Below are 23,834 nucleotides of genomic sequence, written 5' to 3' on the forward strand. Positions count from 1 at the left end.
ATTTCAGAATTATTTAATGTATCTCTATATGGTGCCTTTGTGGGTTGGTTATTCATTTTTCATTTGACCTTTAACCTAATTTCACTATTTGGGCTATCCTGCTGTAGTATCAAGAAGCTTGTATTACCTCTCTTTGAAAAATGAGGATGTATATAATGATATATAAAATGAGAATCATTTGTTAGTTTAGTTTATATCTACATATATAAATAAATATTTACACACATATTTATAACCATAATCATATCAGAATTTGGATTTTTCTTAATCTTCTATGAGCCAGGCTATTGATCTTGACATTTAAAGAATCTCTAAAGTGGGGAGAACTTGGAACCACTTTTGTGACTAATATCTTTTGTTCATTTAGGTGATTCATGCTGGCAAGTATTTCAGACTAGGCTAGAAGAATGAATTTTTAGAAAATCCATAGCTTGAAAAATTTAAATACAGTAGTATATTTTCTAACACAAAATTTTAAAATTCTATTTAAAGGATAGTTAATGCCCAGTTTTTAAGAGACATATCTAGAAACTACACATAACACTTAACAGGACATTTATTTTCCTCCATTTTCTACACATGTGTATAGAATTCTTTGTTCCACAAAAGGCTAGATTCAATCAATTTAGTACAAAGTAAAGTGTTGAGAAGCAACTCAATGTTATTCCACATGGGTTTTTAGCCCAGGGAGCTATTTTCTTCAATGCTTGCCATTATTTGATTTTTTTCTTCAACTCCTTAGTTCATTTTAAGATTCTAAATATCTTTCTCAACCTTTTAATCCTCTGCCTGTCCAATATTTGTGCATCTCCAGTTTCATGTACTGTGTGAATTTTTAAAACAAGAAAGTTGACAATAATCCTCTGAGCATGATTCTATGTTTTGATCAAATTTCTATGTTTCAAAACTGTTAAATTTTTGTGGAATACTTTCTCCTAAGCAACACTTACAACTGTATTTGAATATATTATGTCAAACAACATGAGCATAAATCTTCTTAGATGAATATAATACCTCCCTTTGCCATTGCTTTTTTTTTTTTTTTTTTTTTTTTGCGGTACGCGGGCCTCTCACTGTTGTGGCCTCTTCCGTTGTGGAGCACAGGCTCCAGATGCGCAGGCTCAGCGGCCATGGCTCACGGGCCCAGCCGCTCCGCGGCACGTGGGATCCTCCTGGACCGGGGCACGAACCCGCGTCCCCTGCATCGGCAGGCGGACTCTCAACCCCTGCTCCACCAGGGAAGCCCCTGCCATTGCTTTTTTCCCCTTCAATTTATCTATTGAGCATCACTCTTTGGAATAGCTAGGGGATGCTCAATAAAGCAAGAGACGTTTTGTTGTCACTATAGGAAGGAGAAACCAACAGAAAATATTCTGCAGCATGAAGACCTTAAATTCAATTCAGCCCATGGTCTAAAGTCACTGTCCTCTAGCAGCTGTTTTTAGATATCTCCAGAGACAGGGGGCAGAAAGTGGTATGACAAAACTGGGGATCTGAACTATAAATAATTAGGATACAACAGAAGTGTGAGCAGCAATCCTCAATGTAATTATTAACTGTTAAAACAGAAAACAGCACCTGATGCCTACCCTTCCCACAGCCCAATCTTCAATAAAGCTGTTACACATATACGTATATATATATATAGATATCTCTCCATCTGTCTATCATGACTTTCAGAACCAATGTCATGGTCTAATAGGCCCATGCATTTGACACCCATCTGTTGTCAGTTTCCTAACTGAAACAGGCAAAAGTCTTTATTACTAATGAGAATTGGACAAATGTCCCACTCACTGGACACCCCAAAAAGAGAAGGTGAGAATGAAATGGTCTCTGAGGATTCAGAGCAGTCTAGGTATAGATAAATTTGGATGCTTTCTCTGGCCAGGGAATAAGAAGGACCTGCACTTACGCTCCACTCCAATCAAATAGTCATTGCATAGCTGGAATGTGGATAAGAGAGTAACAGACAACAGCCTGATAGAAAAGAACTTAGGATGGTGGCCAGGCACAGAAAAAGAATGGAGTATGTCCCAGACTTCCAAATCAACCATGAGCCTGCAGTAAGCAGTTATGCCTCAAAGAAAACAGGTGTGTGGGGGAAGACCAATGGAGAATGGAATCCTCCAGTTCAGCTGCCGAAGTGTAAAAACAAACAAGAACAACAAAGATCCAATTTTTCTATTTGATTTCAGGCTTTCAGGATAAACATTTCTCAAGTTCCTACCTATGTCTTTGTGGCTGTGGCTTTGACGTTTTCTTGTGTACATTGTGACACTTTGATGCTACCAAAGGGAAAAAAGTCTAAATTTTCCATGTTTCAGTAGCCTAGGTTTGAAAGAAGTGAAAGAAGTCCAATCAAATAAACTACAAGTACCGATTAAGATGTGCTCTGCACACTTAGAGCAAATGGACTTCAATGAAAGAGAATCTCTGTAGGAAACAGGTTAAGGATTATTTTACATGAATTATATAAAGGCAGACTTTCAGGATACAAGGGAAATGATTTAAAACATGATAATAATGAAAGAGAAATAGAACACAGGGTTGCCAGAATAGAGTGGCAACAGATACCATAGTGAGTACTTTAGGGAAGCATGTTAGTTACTTAGAAAGACACTTGAATAAATTATTTCAGAACTAGGAGCAAAAGGGGAAGAAAAGGCATAAATTAGGAAATAAAACATAAATGACATGAGACGTTTGGTATATCCAATATAATTGTAATGGGCATTCTAGATATCCAGATCACAGAATGAGTCAGATAGAGAAAAGGATATAACTAAAGGCATTTGGGGAGAAAAGTTTTCTGCTCTGAAGAAGGCCTTGAGAAGTGTTGCAACGTCAGCGCTGATGGTGCTTCATGGCTTCTCACTCTCGGGCTCCCTCCTGGCACCACTTACGCTCCTCAAGGCCCCTTACTACCCAGCTACATTTTATTTCTGCTCTTCTACTCAATACCAACACTGCCTGGTACAAAAACTGGGTGGTATTTGTGGGAATTAGGGAGGATACTTTTGTGAACCTTATGCTATTCTCTTTTAGCAATGTCTTTAATGTCTTAAATGAATAATGTTTGTGGTTCAATATTTTATATATTTCAGCTTTTACTTACAGTTCCTCACACCACTGGGCTGGGTAAGAAGAAAAATCTGACTAGTAGGCACCAAGGTTTGTTCAGAATTAGTGTTTCTGTCTGTAATTTTGTGGGTTTTATTGTTAAAGGGCTAAGTCTGTAGGATCCAGGTGTTAATCACTTTAGCATGGAGTTTTTTTTCCAGGAGAGAACTCAACACTTCCTTCTATATGAAAATAGACTATTGTTTGTCTAGCTAACTAATCCAATTGACAGCATATTTATATTCAGTCATCCCTTGGTATTCTCAGGTTCTGTCTCCTCAGATTCAACCGTGAATGGAAAATATTAGAAAAAAATTCCAGAAAGTTCCAAAAGAGAAATTTGAATTTGCTGTGCACTGGCAACTATTGACATAGCATTTATAAAGTATTAGATGTTGTAAGTAACCTAGAGATGATTTAGAATAGTTTATAAACTTCCAAAGAAATTCATAACACAGAGCATACTTAGGGATTATAATTAGAATTATCTTGGTTAATTAATCATTTTTCAATTTGGAAATATGGTCAGATGTGTCTTTTTTAGAAACAGCATTGTGACATTTGCTGTTTAATTGCGTGGATCTGTGGTATCTAATTGGATTTTCAGGCGTGACTCAAAAATTGTAATGTCTACTATTTAATATAGTTGTTCTGACATTCCTTCAAGCATTTTTATTTAGTAGTTCAAATAATGATTAATTTCTCTTTGTATAAGGAAGGGGAAAACTTCTAGAAAGAAAATATAAAATTAAGTCACACATTTGTTTCATAGGTTGCTTTGTTTTATAACACATCTCTACACACTCATTTACTCAGAAATGGCCACACACCACCCCCTTCATTTCTGTTTTCTCATTACTTCCTCTGATCTCACATTATGCTCTTTTTTTCTCCTAAGGACGTAGCTGCCTTCCTTCAAAGACACTCCCCCCACCCCATACCAAATATCACCTTCTCCACAGAGCATTTCTGGTGCAGCTGAATCCATACAAGATTATACTTGTAAAACATCGTCAACTAACAAAAAACTAAGGTGTATCAGGAGGGAATATGGTGTAATTGCTTGGGAATTTCAGTGTGGTTGCTGATTTCTTTATGTGGTAGCATGCTTCACTCCAGAACTTGTTACCACAATATTTATTTCTTCAACTTTGAAAAAAAATTATTTAAAAACCTCCCCAAAATTCTAAAATTCCGTGTATGTTTTATTAATCAATAGAAGGACAACTGACAAAATCCTAATGATTTCAAATATTTTACAAGCTTCGTAACCGTAGACCAGAACTGCATATTGAAAACTTGTTATCAGCCCTTCAATTATCCCCTGAGGATGTAAAAATTCTTTCAATGTGGGGGAAATAGGGCAGGTGAAGTTTCACCCAGTCATGAGATAGTGTATGTTTAGTCCGCAAATGGATGGATAGTCATTTAAATAAGAACAATCAGTTACTGTACCTTTGATTGTTATTCTTTATGGCAACAAATTTTATAAATCTAATTTCATAAATGTACAAACTGTTTGTCTTATAAGTTAGCAATGAAACTTTTTTGTTATCAACTTCCATATAAGAGCTTTTTGAGCTTCAACATGGCAGAGGAGTGAGACGTGGAGATTGCCTCCTCCACACAAATACATCAGAAATACATCTACATGTGGAGCAACTCCTACAGAACACCTACTGAACGCTGGCAGAAGACCTCTCAGACTTCCCAAGAGGCAAGAAACTCCCCACGTACCTGAGCAGGGCAAAAAAAAAAAAAAAAAAAGACAGAGACAAAAGAATAAGGACAGGACCTGCACCTTGGGGAGGGAGCTGTGGAGGAGGAAAAGTTTCCACATACTAGGAAGCCCCTTCACTGGAGGAGACGGGGGGTGGTGGTGGGGAGGCTTCAGAGCCACGGAGGAGAGCGCAGCAACAGGGGTGCAGAGGGCAAAGCGGAGAGATTCCCGCGCAGAGGATTGGTGCTGACCAGCACTCACCAGTCTGAGAGGCTTGTCTGCTCACCTGCCGGGATGGGTGGGGGATGGGAGCTGAGGCTTGGGCTTCAAAGATCAGATCCCAGGGAGAGGACTGGGGTTGGCTGCATGAGCACAGCCTGAAGGGGGCTAGTGCGCCACAGCTAGCCGGGAGGGAGTCTGGGAAAAAGTCTTGACCTGCCGAAGAGGCAAGAGACCATTGTTTCGGGGTGCGTGAGAGGAGGGGATTCAGAGCACCACCTAAACAAGCTCCAGAGGTGGGCACGAGCCGTGGCTATCAGCACAGACATCAGAGATGGGCATGAGACACTAAGGCTGCTGCTGCAGCCACCAAGAAGCCTGTGTGCAAGCACAGGTCACTATCCACACCTCCCCTCCCGGGAGCCTGTGCAGCCCAACACTACCAGCCTCCTGTGATCCAGGGACAACTTCCCCAGGAGAACACACGGTTTGCCTCAGGCTGTTGCAACATCTCGACAACCTCTGCCGCCACAGGCTCGCCCCGAATTCCGTACGCCTCCCTCCCGGCACCTGAGTGAGCCAGAGCCCCTGAATCAGCAGCTACTTTAACCCCGTCCAGTCTAGGTGAAGAACAGTTGCCCTCAGGCAACCTACACACAGAGGCGGGGCCAAATCCAAAGCTGAACCAGAGAACCTGTGCGAACAAAGAAGAGAAAGAGAAATCTCTCCCAGCAGCCTCAGGAACAGCAGATTAAGTTTCCCAATCAACTTGATGTACCCTGCATCTGTGGAATACATGAATAGACTAGGAACTATCCCAAAATTGAGGCGGTGGACTTTGAGATCAACTATGTATATATTTTTTTCTTTTTCTCTTTTTGTGAGTCTGTATGTGTATGCTTCCTTATGTGATTTTGTCTGTATAGCTTTGCTTTTACCATTTGTCGTGGGGTTCTGTCTGCCCCCCCCCCTTTTTTTTAATGATAGTTTTTAGCACTTGTTATAAATGGTGGATTTGTTTTTTGGTTTGCTTTCTCTGTTCTTTCTTTTTTTATTACATTTTAATCTTTTAATAATTATTTTTTTATTTAATAACTTTATTTTATTTATTTATTTTCCTTTCTTTCTTTCTTTTTTTTCTCCCTTTTCTTCTAAGCCATGTGGCTGACAGGGTCTTGGTGCTCCAGCCAGGTATCAGGCCTGTGCCTCTGAGGTGGGAGAGCTCAGTTCAGGACATTGGTCCACCAGAGACATCCTGGATCCATGTAATATCAAATGGCAAAAGCTCTCCCAGAGATCTCCATCTCACCATGAAGACCCAGCTCCACTCAACAACCAAAAAGCTACAGTGCTGGGAACCCCATGCCAAACAACGAGCAAGACAGAAACACAACCCTACCGATTAGCAGAAAGGCTGCTTAAAATCATAATAAGGTCACAGACATCCCAAAACACACCACCAGATGTGGTCCTGCCCACCAGAAAGACAAGATCCAACCTCATCAACCAGAACACAGGCACCAGTCCCCTCCACCAGGAAGCCTGCATAACCCACTGAACCAACCATAGCAACTGGGGACAGACACCAAAAACAACAGGAACTACGAACCTGCAGCCTGTGAACGAACCTGCAGCCTGTGAACAGAGGAAATAGGCAGTCTACCTGAAAAAGAATTCAGAGTGATGATAGTAAAGATGATCCAAAATCTTGGAAATAGAATGGAGAAAATATAAGAAACGTGTAACAGGACCTAGAAGAACTAAAGAGCAAACAAACAATGATAACACAATAAATAAAATTAAAAATTGTCTAAAAGGAATCAATAGCAAAATAAGTGAGACATAAAAACAGATAAGTGACCTGGAAAATAAAATAGTGAAAATAACTACAGCAGAGCAGAATAAAGAAAAACGAATGAAAAGAATTGAGGACAGTTTCAGAGACCTCTGGGACAACATTAAATGCACAAACATTCGAATTATAGGGGTCTCAGAAGAAGAAGAGAAAAAGAAATGGACTGAGCAAATATTTGAACAGATTGTAGTGGAAAACTTCCCTAATATGGGAAAGGAAATAGTTAATTAAGTCCAGGAAGCACAGAGAGCCCCATACAGGGTAAATCCAAGGAGAAACTGGCTAAGACACATATTAATCAAACTATCAAACATTAAATACAAGGAACAAATATTAAAAGCAGCAAGGGAAAAGCAACAAATAACATAAAAGGGAATCCCCATAAGGTTAACAGCTGATCTTTCAACAGAAAATCTGCATGCCAGAAGGAAGTGTCAGGACATACTTAAAGTGATGAAAGGGAAAAACCTACAACCAAGATTACTTTACCCAGCAAGGATCACATTCAAATTCAATGGAGAAATCAAAATCTTTACAGACAAGCAAAAGCTAAGAGAATTCAACACCACCAAACCAGCTTTACAACAAATGCTAGAGGAACTTCTCTAGGCAGGGAACACAAGAGAAGGAAAAGACCTACAATAACAAACCCAAAACAGTTAAGAAAAAGGTAATAGGAACTTACATCTTGATAATTATCTTAAATGTAAATGGATTAAATGCTCAAACTAAAAGACATAGACTGGATGAATGGATACAAAAAGCAAGACCCATATATATGCTGTCTACAGGAGACCCACTTCAGAGCTAGGGACACATACAGACTAAAAATGAAGGGATGGAAAAAGATATCCCATGCATGGAAATCAAAAGAAAGCTGGAGCAGCAATTCTCATATCAGACAAAATAGACTTTAAAATAAAGACTATTACAAGAGAAGAAGAAGGACACTACATAATGATCAAGGGTTCAATCCAAAAAGAAGATATAACAATTCTAAATATTTATGCACCCAGCATAGGAACACCTCAATACATAAGGCAAATGCTAACAGCCATAAAAGGGGAAATAAACAGTAACATCATCATAGTAGGGGACTTTAACACCCCACTTTCACCAATGGACAGATCATCCAAAATGAAAATAAATAAGAAAACACAAGCTTTAAATTATATATTAAACAAGATGGACTTAATTGATATTTATAGGACATTCCATGCAAAAACAGCAGAATACACATTCTTCTCAAGTGCTCATGGAACATTCTCCAGGACACATCATATCTTGGGTCACAAGTCAAGCCTTGGTAAATTTAAGAAAATTGAAGTCATATCAAGTATGTTTTCCAACCCCACACTATGTGACTAGATATCAATTTGGGAAAAAATATGTAAAAAATACAAACACATTGAGGGTAAAAAATACACTACTTAATAGCCAAGAGATCACTGAAGCAATCAAAGAGGAAATCAAAAAATTCCTAGAAACAAATCACGATAAAACATGATGACCCAAAACCTATAGGATGCAGCAACAGCAGTTCTAAGAGGGAAGTTTATAGCAATACAATTCTATCTCAAGAAATATCTCAAATAAACAACCTAAACTTACATGTAAAGCAATTAGAGAATGAAGAACAGAAAACCCCTGAAAGTTAGCAGAAAGAAAGAATCATAAGGTTCAGATCACAAATAAATGAAAAAGAAATGAAGAAAACAATAGCAAATATCAATAAAACTAAAAGCTGGTTATTTGAGAAGGTAAACAAAATTGATAAACAATTAGCCACACTCATCAAGAAAAAAGGAAGAATACTCAATTCAATAGAATAAGAAATGAAAAGGAGAAGTAACAACTGACATTGCAGAAACACAAAGGATCATGAGAGATTACTACAAACAGCTATATGCCAAAAAAATTGGACAACCTGGAAGAAATGGATACATTCTTAAAAAGCACAACCTTCTGAGACTGCACCAGAAGGAAATAGAAAATATAAACAGACCAGTCACCAGCACTGAAATTGAAACTGTGATTAAATATCTTCCAACAAACAGAGGCCCAGGACCAGATGGCTTCACAGGTGAATTCTATCCAACATTTAGAGAAGAGCTAACACTTATCCTCAAACTCTTCCAAAATATAGCAGAGGGAGGAACACTCCCAAACTCATTCTACGAGGCCACCATCACCCTGATACCAAAACCAGACAAGGATGTCACAAAGAAAGAAAACTACAAGCCAATATCACTGATGAACATAGATGCAAAAATCCTCAACAAAATACTAGCAAACAGAATCCAACAGCACATTAAACGGATCATACACCATGATCAAGTGGGGTTTATTCCAGGAATGCAAGGATTCTTCAATATACGCAAATCAATCAACGTGATACACCATATTAACAAATTGAAGGAGAAAAACCATATGATCATCTCAATAGATGCACAGAAAGCTTTCGACAAAATTCAACACCCATTTATGACAAAAACCCTTCAGAAAGTAGGCATAGAGGGAACTTTCCTCAGCATAATAAAGGTCATATATGACAAACCCACAGCCAACATGGTTCTCAACAGTGAAAAACTGAAACCATTTCCACTAAGATTAGGAACAAGACAAGGTTGCCCACTCTCACCACTATCATTCACCATAGTTTTGGAAGTTTTAGCCAAGCAATCAGAGAAGAAAAAGGAACAAAAGGAATCCAAATCAGAAAACAAGAAGTAAAGCTGTCACTGTTTGCAGATGACATGATACTATACATAGAGAATCCTAAAGATGCCACCAGCAAACTACTAGAGTTAATCAATGAATTTGGTAAAGTAGCAGGATACAAAATTAATACACATAAATCTCTTGCATTCCTATACACTAATGATGAAATATCTGAAAGAGAATTTAAGGAAACACTCCCATTTACCACTACAAAAAAATGAATAAAATATCTAGGAATAAACCTATTTAAGGAGACAAAAGACCTGTATGCAAAAAACTATAAGACACTGATGAAAGAAATTAAAGATGATACAAACAAATGGAGAGATATACCATGTTCTTGGATTGGAAGAATCAATATTGTGAAAATAACTCTACTACCCAAAACAAACTACAGGTTCAATGCAATCCCTATCAAAATACCGATGGCATTTTTCACAGTACTAGAACAAAAAAGTTCAATTTGTATGGAAACACAAAAGACCCCGAATAACAAAAGCAATCTTGAGAAAGAAAAACAGAGCTGGGGGAATCAGGCTCCCAGACCTCAGACTATACTACAAAGCTACAGTAATCAAGAGGGTATGGTACTGGCACAAAAGCAGACATATAGATCAATGGAACAGGCTAGAAAGCCCAGAGATAAACCCACATACATGTGGTCACCTCAGTTTTGATAAAGGAGGCAAACATATAAAATGGAGAAAAGACAGCCTCTTCAATACATAGTGCTGGGAAAACTGGACAGCTACATGTAAAAGAATGTTATTAGAACACTCCCTAACACCATACACAAAAATAAACTCAAAATTGATTAAAGACCTAAATGTAAGGTCAGACACTATAAAACTCTTAGAGGAAAACAAAGGGAGAACACTCTATGACATAAATCACAGCAAGATCCTTTTTGACCCACCTCCTAGAGAAATGGAAATAAAAATAAACAAATGGGACCTAATGAAACTTAAAAGCTTTTGCACAGCAAAGGAAACCATAAGCAAGATGAAAAGACAACCCTCACAATAGGAGAAAATGTTTGCAAATGAAGCAACTGACAAAGGATTAATCTCCAAAATATACAAGCAGCTCATGCAGCTCAACATGAAAAGAATAAAAAACCCAATCCCAAAATGGGAAGAAGACCTAAATAGACATTTCTCCAAAGAAGATATACAGATAGCCAACAAACACATGAAAGAATGCTTAACATCACTAATCATTAGAGAAATGCAAAGCAAAACTACAATGTTGTATCACCTCACACCAGTCAGAATGGCCATCATCAAAAAATCTACAAACAGTAAGTGCTGGAGGAAGTGTGGAGGAAAGGGAACCCTCTTGCACTGTTGGTGGGAATGTAAATTGATACAGCCACTATGGAGAACAGTATGGCAGTTCCTTAAAAAACTAAAAATAGAACTACCATATGACCCAGCAATCCCACTACTTGGGCATATACCCTGAGAAAACCATAATTCAAAAAAAGTCATGTACCACAATGTTCATTGCAACACTGTTTACAATCCCCAGGACATGGAAGCAACCTAAGTGTCCATCGACAGATGAATGGATAAAGAATATGTGACACATATATACAATGGAATATTACTCAGCCATAAAAAGAAACAAAATTGAGTTATTTGTAGTGAGGTGGATGGACCTAGAATCTGTCATACAGAGTGAATTTAGTGAGAAAGAGAAAAACAAATACCGTATGCTAACACATATATATGGAATCTAAAAAAAAAAAATTATTCTGAAGAACCTAGGTGCAGGACAGGAATAAAGATGCAGCCGTAGAGAATGGACTTGAGGACAAGGGGAGGAGAGGAGGAAGGGTAAGCTGGGATGAAGTGAGAGAGTGGCATGGACTTATATATACTACCAAATATAAAATAGATAGCGAGTGGGAAGCAGTGGCATAGCACAGGGAGATCAGCTCGGTGCTTTGTGACCACCTAGAGTGGCGGGATAGGGAGGGTGGTAGGGAGACACAAGAGGGAACAGATATGGGGATATATGTATATATATAGCTGATTTACTTTGTTATAAAGCAGAAACTAACACACCATTGTAAAGAAATTATACTCCAATAAAGATGTTAAAAAAAATAAATTTCCATGTAAGAGATGTCTTCTTACAGTCCTAGATGTATCTACTGCCACAAAGAGAAAATAAAAACTCTTACTCTTGTTTTTGACTCTGGTTAGATTCACCTTCTACTCACAGAAAGGACCACCTACACATGGCCCTAACTGCAGAAGAGATTACGGAAGCAAAACTTTTTTGCTTTCCTAGAGCCTGTGCTTATTGGCATTGTATAATGACCTACATAACCTAACAAATTCATGACTCCATCTTGGCTGTTTTTATCTTATGTCAGCTGACTCTGGGTTCCCAGAGTTTGTTTTTGACTACTGATACCTCTCTCATCTTTCTCTAGATTTCTCTATATCAATCAATCAATCAATCAATCTATCTATCTATCTATCATCTACCTATGTATCCATCTTTCAGCTCTGTATATCTAACAGTTTTTCCTCAATCTTGGTTTTCTGTCTCTGATTAATATTTCCCTAGAGCGGCTTGAAACCAAATCTGTCAATCTCAATTTAAGATATTCTCTAGCTCATGCATACACTTGGTCAGTCCCTTAGTAGTTGCTCAGTGTGTCAGAGTTTTTATGAAGTCAGTGATTGACTTCTAGGCCTTTCCAGTATAATTTCATGTAAACTGCTACCATATATCATGGTGCCTTGTTTATGGTGCTATAATCTTTATACATAGATTCCAATTTATTCATCCATTGTTAGTTGCTGTGCTAGTAAAAAAAAATGCATAGGCAAAAAAAATAAATTTGTGCCTTAGGGAGGCTAGATTTTAGAGTGGAGAAAAGATATATGCAATAATATTACAAAGTGAAATGCTGCACAGTAGTACCTATGGGCTACCTAGGAAAAAATCCTGTATTACGCACTTACTAGTGAATGACTTTAAACATATTAAATTCTACACATATATACTGACACATGATAAGAATTCAATGAATATTTATGGCTAGAGTTGTAGAAGTCTTAACACACAATGAACTCCCAAAACGTGGGGAAATAAGCGTATGTTTACATAATTTTTAGGTTGATATATCTTTTTATTATCTTTGTCACTAACAGTTGTATTCTCAGTATGAACTATCTAGACTTTCATTTGTTGATTGCTCCTTTATTTGAAACTATCTTTCTACCTAGATTTATGGCATTGCCTCGTTCTTCTCTTATAGGCTGATATTGTTTCCTTCATATTAACTCTTGACTTATTCTCTCTAGCAATTCTTATGAGTAGGATCAGATATCATTTTCCAGAATAAAATTTTAATATACTAAGGTATAAAATGTCTTTCTCATAGTACTTATAATCAATCCCATAATTAATAATTTGAAATACTATCTGGAAATTTCTCTAAAATGATTTTCAGTGAAAAAGCAGTTTATAATTAATAGATTGTAGTTGACAATTTCACTGAAGACTTGTAACTTAAAATCAGAAAATAAAAGAGAGAAAAATACCTTGTTGAATGATCTGACATATTAAAAATACTAAGTTTACTTCTGAGTTCTTCGGAAATGCGATGACATTTAGAATTTATGTAGCCATGGCTCCACATTTTTTTTTTTTTTCGGTATGCGGGCCTCTCACTGCTGTGGCCTCTCCCGTTGCGGAACATAGGATCCGGACGCGCTGGCTCAGCGACCATGGTTCCCAGGCCCAGCCGCTCCGCGGCAGGTGGGATCCTCCCAGACCGGGGCACGAACCCGTGTCCCCCACATCGGCAGGTGGACTCCCAACCACTGCGCCACTAGGGAAGCCCCATGGCTCCACATTTATGTAGGCATGGTACTATCAAATTAGAATAGCTCATGTGTTGTTTGTAGAATAATGGTTTAATCTTTTCTCTGATGAGAAAGGCAAGGTTTGGAAGGCAGTAGGGATAGAATCCACTAATAAAATCTTCTCCTCCAACAACAACAAAAAAAGGATAAAATGAGAAACAATGCAGTTCAACTGAAGCTAATTCTTCATTTTAATCATAAATTATTTTGAAAAAAGTTCATGTAATACGGTTTAGATTCCTTCAGCTTTTAGTAAAATCACAGCCTTTTGTAGTTTTCCACCTGCAAATCTTGTGAAGATCAATAATACTATTCTCACAGTCAAAGGGCGATTTTCAGTTTTGATTATGTCTTCCACATTTAGGACACTGTTGAGTGGCACTATTGTAAACACTCTCCTTTCTTGGTTTCTATAGTGATGTTCTATCTATCATCTCTCTCTCTCTCTAATCTACCTATCCATCATCATTTTACCAATATCATTTATCGGTAAGACCCAACTCAATGGTAGTAAAAATTTCACTACCTATCGAACTTTATTTCCCGGAATTCGCCAGCATTTAGAAATGTTTCTGTAATAGCAATTGCAATGTGGTTCTTAATACAGTGTTGTGTTGCATCTTTTTATCTAACATAATGGCTGTCACATAAAAATGTTTGTTGACGCGATGAGTGGATAGATTGAGTCAATCAGCTTACCTTGCTCAGTGGCCCATATGACCTCATGGTTAGTCTTTTTTAATGTTTGACTTTCCGCTGAGTATTGGCAGGCAAATTGGGGAGAGAGGAGAGCATGATGAGGATGTTTATCCTACCAACCTCTGCCCTATCATAGTTTCCTTTTATCAGGGTTGCTTTGGTCTGAAGTTGTTTCTCTTAATGAAAACTAAGTCTCTCTCAGGGGTCATTTCCATAAGGTTGGGGTGAGAGATCCTAGGACATCTATATTTGCTAATCAGCCTTACCCAGATGAAGAGTAAATTTTCTTGCACCTTTATAACAGGAGGTAATATTACAATTTGGAGCAAGGCTCCCACTGAAGTGAGGCTCCCACCTCCCACAGAGACTGGAAGATAGAGGTGCTATCTTCCTTGGTGATTACATTTCCAAGAGATGACTCCCAGGTCCTTGAGAAAAACTGTCCTGTGATATAAAACTGGTAAAAGTCTTTTAAAAACATTTATTCCTCAAAGGGGCAGAGAAAGAATTTTCGATTACCAATTTTCTAAAGTAAATGCTTTAAGGAAAAGGAAGTAATGGACTTCTGTGGTTAGGCCATTTGGATTCTGTAAAGGACCATGTGGGAGGGAGATCAGGGACTTAGAGGCGGGAGGAAGCCTGTTTAAAGTTTAGCCAAGCTGAACTAAGGAAACTTTAAGGTCATCTTGCTGAGTATAATTTAGAAGGAGAGTACTAAGAGCCCCTTAGAGAGGATGGCTCACAGAAATGTGATGTACAGGCAAATGAAACAAGCTCAGTTAAGTCTGAAGCATATAATGTGAGAGCAAGTGTTTTTAGAGATGAGTCCATAAAAATTACAAAGTGAAAAGTCTTACAAGTACATTGAAATATAATCTGCTTCAGCTAATTAAAAGGTAATTTAAAACCTACTGGAGGCACAAATGTATGACATAGAAGCAAAACCAAAAAAAAAGACGAAAATGATGCCACTGAGTCGACGAGGGAACAGCATTTCATCAATAAAAGTACGAGTAAATAATGCCAAAGGTGATCACTTAGAAACAGCTTATGGAGGTAGCAGTTAGAAGTCTGTCCATGGTCTTTAAGACAGAAATCTTCACAGAGCAGTGGAGAAAGGAATTAGATGTAAAGAGTTGAGAAACTAGTGAATAGAAGTAGAAAATATAAAGGAAGGCCATTTTATAGAACTTTCAAGTAATCTGGCAGTAAAGATAAGGAAAGGTAAAACATTGTGATTCTTTATACTAATCAAAGTTTTTAGAAATATTTCTGTATTTGTATGTATTAGGATAGTTTCTATGGCTTAGCTATTTGGGATTTTTCCTCTTTACTTGTTCAGTCTACCTGCCTGGTCCAAAATTTGCTTGGTGGAGAAAAGAAAATGTCTCATCAGGCATATGTCTGCCTCAGATGGATTCATCCCAACCTGATCCTCATTTGTCTGGATTAACCATCTCTAGACCCATTTGTTATATGTCTTGATCTTTGGCCTGCCTCACATCCCTGGCTTAACTGATTTTACCACAGTTAGAAAATAGTTTTCTTAGTAAGACTTTATAAATGTAAATGATTTTATGTTGAGATCTATGGTTGATATAAATAATGTTGAAGTTATTATTATCTCTACTACCCAGTGAAGAACTTAAAGTAAAATTAATTTAGCTACGATAATATTGCCAGTTAATGTAGACTTAACATTTAACTCCAGCAAGGCTCATGCTCTATTCTAAATCACTGTATTTAAGGTTTGAAAAAAAAATAGAGTGGAGACTAAAATGCAAGTGTAGGTATTTTGGTCACCAAGAAAAGTTATATAATCTTGTATAAATAGATAATTTATTATAATTTAAAATTATGTGGGATAGTCAGGTCCAATATAGATAAATATCTTATAATACAATAATAGAACAAAGAATTAAAATATTTTTAGTTTTCTTAAAGACAGAATTAATACACATTGATACCCAATTTGTCTTATTTTATTCGATCAAGTTAGATTTATGTTAAACAGGCTAGTAGTATATTAAATCATTCCTATCTCTTAAAAATACTTAAGAATAATGCATTCATTATTATTCAATTGATCAATAATAGCTTTAATATTACTGTTCTCCCAAGATAAATTTCTCTCTGATCACTGCCCACTATTTAATCATACTTTCAATATTAGTAATATGTTGGTCTAAATGTTTCACGTTGAGCTATTATTATACCTGTACTGTCTTTTCTCTTGCCCAGTAAGCCTGTCAAAATGCAAATTGCTTTCTCTGACCAAAACTACAGCAGGAGCTCAGCCTGGCTCCTTTTTGCACAAAACCAGCAACAGATTTGTTAACGGCTGCTCTTGGGGTCTGTACACATAATGGAAACTTCAGAACCTTGCAGGACCCACAGTTTTTCTGTCTGCAGCCCAGGAATCATTTAACAGTAGATGACTCTTTTGGCAATGTATAATTAAAGAGCTTGTTTTAGCGACACTACACACTGTGAAACACATAATAAAAGAGAGGTGGGGGGAAGGTAACATGCATGAGTGTACAATTTAGATTGTGGCAGAGAATGTGAGTACAGCTGGGAGCTTGACAGTTCTGGCTGTGGTTGCTGAGATCAGATTTGGAAAAACAAATCACTGTATGTTTCAACATTAGGTGATGAATGAATCAATAAGCTAATTAAATGTATCTTTCCTTCCTTATTCTGCTAATTGAGACTGGAGAAGATTATAAACAGGTCCACTTGACAAACCAGAGGTCGTCATTTAATTTGGACACCGGCATCACCTTTCCAAGGTATTGATATTTGGTTTACAGGGGAATAAAATAAGGAGAATTTAAGTGACTCTGACTTGCATTATTCTGAACACATATGATGCTGCGATTCAGATTGATGGGATGGAATAGATCTTTAGAACAGGACAGCTTTGGATCAATGGGGCTAATGTATTGGGTTATATTTCTTTTATAATCAGCTTGTTAAATGTTCTTCATCATTTGCTGCTAAAAGCAAAGGCAATCCTGTAGTTTAGAAAGTTGATTTAAAAAATAAATTAGAAACTAAAGAGAAGAAATGTATTCTATTCCATTCCTGACAGTTGTACATCCCATTACTCATTAATAACTTACCATGATTAAATGTGTTTTACAGTCATTGTTTACACCATGGATGACATCCTTCTACATGTCTTTTACCATTGACTACTTTTGCCTACATCTGAAATGTATGTAAATGAAATCATACTGTATGTGCACATTCTGATCAAGCTTTTTTTTTTTTTTTTTTTTTTTTGCGGTGCGCGGGCCTCTCACTGTTGTGGCCTCTCCCGTTGCGGAGCACAGGCTCCGGACGCGCAGGCTCAGCGGCCATGGCTCACGGGCCCAGCCGCTCCGCAGCATGTGGGATCTTCCCAGACCGGGGCACGAACCCGTGTCCCCTGCATCGGCAGGCGGACTCTCAACCACTGCACCACCAGGGAAGCCCTGATCAAGCTTTTTAAATTAACATTATATTAGTGAGATATATCAAAGTTGTTACACATAAGTGTAGTTCATTCACTTTCATTGATGTAAGACTTTCCATAATAATTCCTATTATTCTATGCCATGCTATATGTGGTTAATATTGATGGACATTTTAGTTATTATAAATAATGCTGATGTAAAGATTGTTTTACATGTATTTTGATTTGGCCTCAATCTTTCAAATTGAGATAGTGATTTCAACTGCTTATGCTTTGGAATAAAAGAGAACAGTATTATTATTTTTTTTTTGGTAGATGAGACCTTGCACACCTGCCACTCAATTCCAATATATTTGTATTCTATATGAGGCTCTAAAAAGATTTCAAGAGACCAAAATCATAACATGGCAGTTGAAAATCAGTTCTAGAATATATCTGAGTAATTAAATTCTAACTGGTGCTACACAATGCCCAGATTAGATGAGAAAGAACTGCAAAATTATATAATTTATCATCTTAATAATATTTACAGAGCCCTATGGAGAAAAATAAGGATTAAAAAAATTTATTTGTAATATTTACATATGTTTAATTATGTATTGAAACCATAATTATACATTATACAAATATATTTAAAATATAATACTAATTTTCCAATGATTGATTTTGATTAAAATAAATCAAAATTATGGGAAAAGTGTTAGACTTAAGTGTTAAGGTAAGATTAATAATAAATTTCAATTATTGGAAGAGCTCAAATAAATAATTAACATTTGGTGAACTGTTAATCTACCTTTCAAACTCTGTACTAAACACTTTGCATACCAAATCTTACTCAATTATTGTAAGTATTCTATGAGGTGGGTAATTTATCATCCCCATTTGAGAAAGTCACATTTCTGATCTGCTAAGGGACTTCCAAGATCACAGAGCAAATAGATGGAGAAACTAGGATTTAATGTGTTTCTGTCTGTCTGGGAACACAGTATCTACCAACTCAGGTAAGTTTTTCTTAAGAACAAGGGCACTGTTTATTTTTCTTATAGTATAAGCACTTATTTACTATAACCTTCAGATTCTTCTTTTTAGAATTCTTAACAGTTTATAGACACTAGTAATATGAGTATCCAAGTATATAATCTGAAGTTGCTTTCAAATCATAGAGGAGTCTGAGCCTAAGAGGCTGCAAATAATTAGATCAAACCCCCAGGAAAAAAATTCATGTTAGATTTCATGAGGTTACACATGACTTAAGAGCTGGGTCTGAATCTTTACTCCCAAGGTTTTGTTTCCATGTTAAACACTTGGCACTAAACTCATAATCCATAAGGTTGTTCTTCTCTTTGTTTAAGTTATGGGCTTTTATTTTTTTCTTCAGGTAAACATGCAGGCTTAAACGTCTTTTAGGAATAGAATATATCTAGCTGATAATGCAGTGAAGTATCCCTTTATTGTCCTTGTCATTCTTTTCCGTTGTTATTCTTTCTTCCTCTGGTTGGTTGTCCAGGAACCAAATGCAATTCTTTCTCCACTACTAAAGTACATCCATACTTTTCATTATGCAGTGCATTGCTTTCAATGGAATCAGTACTTACATGTCACTGGTGTTGCTATTTAGATAGAGTGTTAATCCAAATCACCTCCTGACAATAAACTAATGAAAACTATTGAACTACTATGTTTACTATGCTTGAGAGCATATTACAAAGAGTGACTTTGTGTGTGATTTCCAGGAACGATGAAAGGGTAATGGGCAATGGGAGACCTTCATATATCAGTTTCACCTGAATAAATATGAAAAGATGTAATTGACTTAACTGTCTGTACTTACCAACATTTAAAAATTGTTGGGAATAGTAGAGCTTTCAGAAATGTTTCCTATTAGAAATGCATTACTTTACATGATTACACACAATTATTTCTGTCATGAATCTTCCATTTCCTATTGGTATAGCTTTTTCTACCTCACTATTCACTTAAAAAACAAACAAAATAGAGGCTTGTGGAGACAAATGTTGAGTTGTGACTGAATCATTTGTCACAACTTCTTTTGGAATTTGTGTCAGTGGGTTTCCTTAGGGAAACAGACTGAAAATCAGGTTTGCAAGCAAGAAGTTTAATAGGAGGTGTTTCCTCATGCCCCTCATGTGAGGAAGGGGTAGGAAGACTGGACGGACAGTAGCAACAGAGGCCTCAATCAGTCATTCAGGGGGCTCCGGAGCTGTAACACTCTTCAGATTTGTCTTTTTTTTTTTTTTTTTTTTTTTTCAGTACGTGGGCCTCTCACTGTTGTGGCCTCTCCCGTTGCGGAGCACAGGCTCCGGACGCGCAGGCTCAGCGGCCATGGCTCACAGGCCCAGCCGCTCCGCGGCACGTGGGGTCTTCCGGGACCGGGGCACGAACCCGTGTCCCCTGCATCGGCAGGCGGACTCTCAACCACTGCGCCACCAGGGAAACCCCCAGATTTGTCATTTTTGACACCAGGGGGTCTGGGCATTTATGTTTTTAATTAAAGTATAGTCAATTTACAATGTTTCAGGGGTACAGCAAAGTGATTCAGTTATATATATATATATATATATATATATATATATATATATATATTTTCAGATTCTTTTTTTTCAGATTCTTTTCCATTATAGGTTATTACAAGATATTAAATATAGTTCCCTGTGCTATACAGTAGGTCCTTGTTTACTTTATATATAGTAGTGTGTATCTGTTAATCCCAAATTCCTAATTTATCCCACCCACAGTCTTTCTCCTTTGGAAACCATAAATTGTTTTCTATGTCTGTGTTTATTTCCACTTTGTAAATAAGTTCATTTGTATCATTTTTTAAGATATAAATGATATTGTATGATATTTGTCTTTCTCTGATTTACTTCACTTAGTATGAGAATGTCTAGGTCCACCAATGTTGCTGCAAATGGCATTATTTTATTCTTTTTTATGGCTGTGTAATACTCCACTGTATATATGTGCCACACCTTCTTTATCCATTCATCTGTCAATGAACATTTAGATTGCTTTCATATCTTGACTATTGTAAATAGTGCTGCTATGAACATTGGGGTGCATACATCTTTTCAAATTAGAATTTTTATCTTTTTCAGATATATGGGCCTGGGCCTTTTGAAACCCTCATAAGAACTGTCTTGGGATGCTGGTTGCCCTGGAAAGAGCATGTCACTGTGGAAGAGGCAGCCTCCTTTGGCTGCAGGAAATTCCTGAAGACGGACTGGGCTGTGAGTTGTCAGGTAAGGTCTCAGTTCCGAAGGAGGATCTGAATATCAGACCTCAGGATATGTGAATCTTTAAAAGACATGTTTGAAATCAATATGCTACCTACCTCTTTCTATTTATATATGTTATGTTCTGAATGGGGCTTTCCATTTTTTAAAACTCACTCAGTTCTTTAAGTTTCAGTATTCATTATTTTCTCTCAAAACCTGTGAAAAGTGTTCTCTTATTTTGAATATATATATGTATTTTATATTTTTATATTTTTAATCAAATAGGAGGCTAGACATGTCTGAAGGAAACAGAGTACCATATAAAATGCAAGATCAAATATATTCAAAATTAATATTAGAATAATTTCAATTTTAAAGCTTAATGATCCCTCAAATCTAATGTGAAATAACAAAATCATAAAAATAAAATATTCTGAAAGTGTATGTAAGCTTTCTCCCAAGTGTTCCTTGATGTTTTGACTCAAAAGTAGATGAAAAGAAACGTTGATGTACCTTTATCAATAAGAATTATATTAAATAACATTATCTAATATAGGCATTCTCTCTTCTGAGTATTAAATTTAACTGAAATTTTAACTAAGCTTTTAGGTAAATCTATTATATCACAAAAAGACATTTAAAAACCATGTGTTCATTTCCTCACATATAGCACAAGTCTGAATCTATGATTTTCAATTCTATGATGTGCTCAGAAAGAATTTTAAATGAATACTATACAGAGCAATGACTTTCAGAAAGGGCTCTCAGCAACTGCTAGCATTTATTGAATGTTATGTTCTAGAAACTGGGCTGTGTACTTAATGTATCTTATCTCATTTAAGTCTCTGCCGGACAAGAAGGTAAGTCCATTAAGACTGTTTTCCAGATGAGAAATCTGAGACTCAGAGTTTAATGAAGTTACCTAAGGCTACAAAGATAGTAAACAGAGAAATCAAGAAATAGATCTATCTTTATTTGGATCCAACACACAGGCTGTTTCTACTATTACCAAGCTATAGGGGTTCAACAAAATTGGTAGTCACTGAGTTGGAAGTTGAGTACTAAGCAGAATGCGTAAGATAAGCAGTCAAAGTTCTTGAAACATAGTACTCAGAGACCATTTCTACCCACTTCCAGAATTAGTGATAACATAGACAGGAAATCAACTTAGATCTAGGGATGGTTATTCCAAAGTTTAATATGTAGAACAGTATAATAACAATTATACACTCCCACAAAAGAGGAGAATAGGGTTGTTCCCTTCCAAAATTTCCCAAGTAATTTTGAGACATAATGGTTTAAACAAATATAATTTTTAAACTGCAGGATCTTAATATAATAACATGCATTGTAAACACCCCCAAAAGAGTAGGGGTATATGAATCATAACTCCAAATGCTTTTGGCCAAATAATCTTTTTCTTTTTTTTAAATTAGCCGTCTCTCAGCACTCATTTCTTCAGGATACATTTCAGTTGATTCTGTGATATTATGTTAAATATAAATATCCACTCCAGAAGAACAAATACACTAAAATTATAGCTACAGGATGACTATATTGTCATTATTTAGAACTACATAAACTAAAAGAACAAAATCAGACAAAAACTGTACAACACAATTAGGAAGCTGGGCTGGATTTCATTTACAAAACCTGCTTAATATACAGTCAGTTCAGTGTTAACTGAATTACTCTCTCTTTTCTCTTTTATTTTTTTCTTGTCTTAAATTAAAACTCCACTAATAAAGAATATTGTGTTACCTTTGGCTCCTATTCTGCAATTTTTTTTTAAACATCTTTATTGGAGTATAATTGCTTTACATTGTTGTGTTAGTTTCTGCTGTATAACAAAGTGAATCAGATATATGTATACATATATCCCCATATCCCCTCCCTCTTGCGTCTCCCTCCCACCCACCCTATCCCACCCCTCTAGGTGGTCACAAAGCACCGAGCTGATCTCCCTGTGCTATGCGGCTGCTTCCCACTAGCTATCTATTTTACGTTTGGTAGTGTATATATGTCCATGCCACCCTCTCACTTTGTCCCAGCTTACCCTTCCCCCTTCCCAGATCCAAACATCCTCAGTTCTTTTTCATGCCAACCCTCCCTACAACTTAAATTGTCTTCACTAGAGCAATATACAGATTTTGTCAAGCTGGGACTTGGGAGGCACCAGGACAGGACTGCTAGGGATTTGAGGGACAGAAAGGGGGACCAAGGCCTAAGTTCAGACACATAGAAATGGCAGGAGTTTCTCAAGATAAGAGAAGCAAGCATGTGGGCAGCATAAAGGAGAGAAAAGGGAAGTCACAGGCTAATTTTATGAAACTGGGCAATGAAGGGCAGGTCTAAGAAGTCAGCTGAAATAGTGGTCCATGGCACAAACTGTAGTGTGGATAACCATGTTTCTGGTACTCAGACAAAAAAAGTTGGTTAAGAAAAGAAGCAAAAAAAAGTGAAAGATCCCAGGCTAATTGCAAGCTATTTGAGGTCAGGACCTAGGCACAGGGCACTAGAAACAACTTGATACCAACTCAAGGACTTTCTGAGAATGGTGGGTCTCCTAATTTCCTTCTGTCCAGAATCAGCTCCTCTGAAGTGCTACTCAGATGGAGAACATTAAGCACACGAAACTGAGGGAGTCAGATGAGGGGATAAAAGCAAATGGTTACAACAGTTGTCTCTGTACCTGGAAGGATATCTTAAAGTAGGGGGGCAAGAGATGTCTAAAATGAAGGACTAAGAGGAAGAGAGGAACTCACATTATTCTAAACAATATAGTTGAACTGTGGCTGCATGTACAAAGTCAGATTCCTGGGTTTTTTTTCTATTAATTACTGAAAACTGTTCCCAAATTATTTCATATTTTGCCAGTTTAAGAAGAACCATTATCAGATTTACATGAAAGAAA

General features: G+C 36.9%; 1 long non-coding RNA gene across 2 annotated transcripts in view; it reads left to right on the plus strand.

The window, feature by feature from the left end:
- The window catches only part of LOC307188319, a 149,760-nt gene that overhangs the window by 102,174 nt on the left and 23,752 nt on the right, over positions 1-23,834 (plus strand). For both annotated transcript variants that reach the window (XR_013828893.1, XR_013828894.1), the window contains exons 5-6: positions 16,937-17,016; positions 20,801-20,944. This is a non-coding gene — a long non-coding RNA (uncharacterized lncRNA). The remainder of the gene's footprint in view (positions 1-16,936; positions 17,017-20,800; positions 20,945-23,834) is intronic.

This window comes from Stenella coeruleoalba, assembly GCF_951394435.1.
Source record: "Stenella coeruleoalba genome assembly, chromosome: 6".
NCBI classification, from domain to species: Eukaryota; Metazoa; Chordata; class Mammalia; order Artiodactyla; family Delphinidae; genus Stenella; species Stenella coeruleoalba.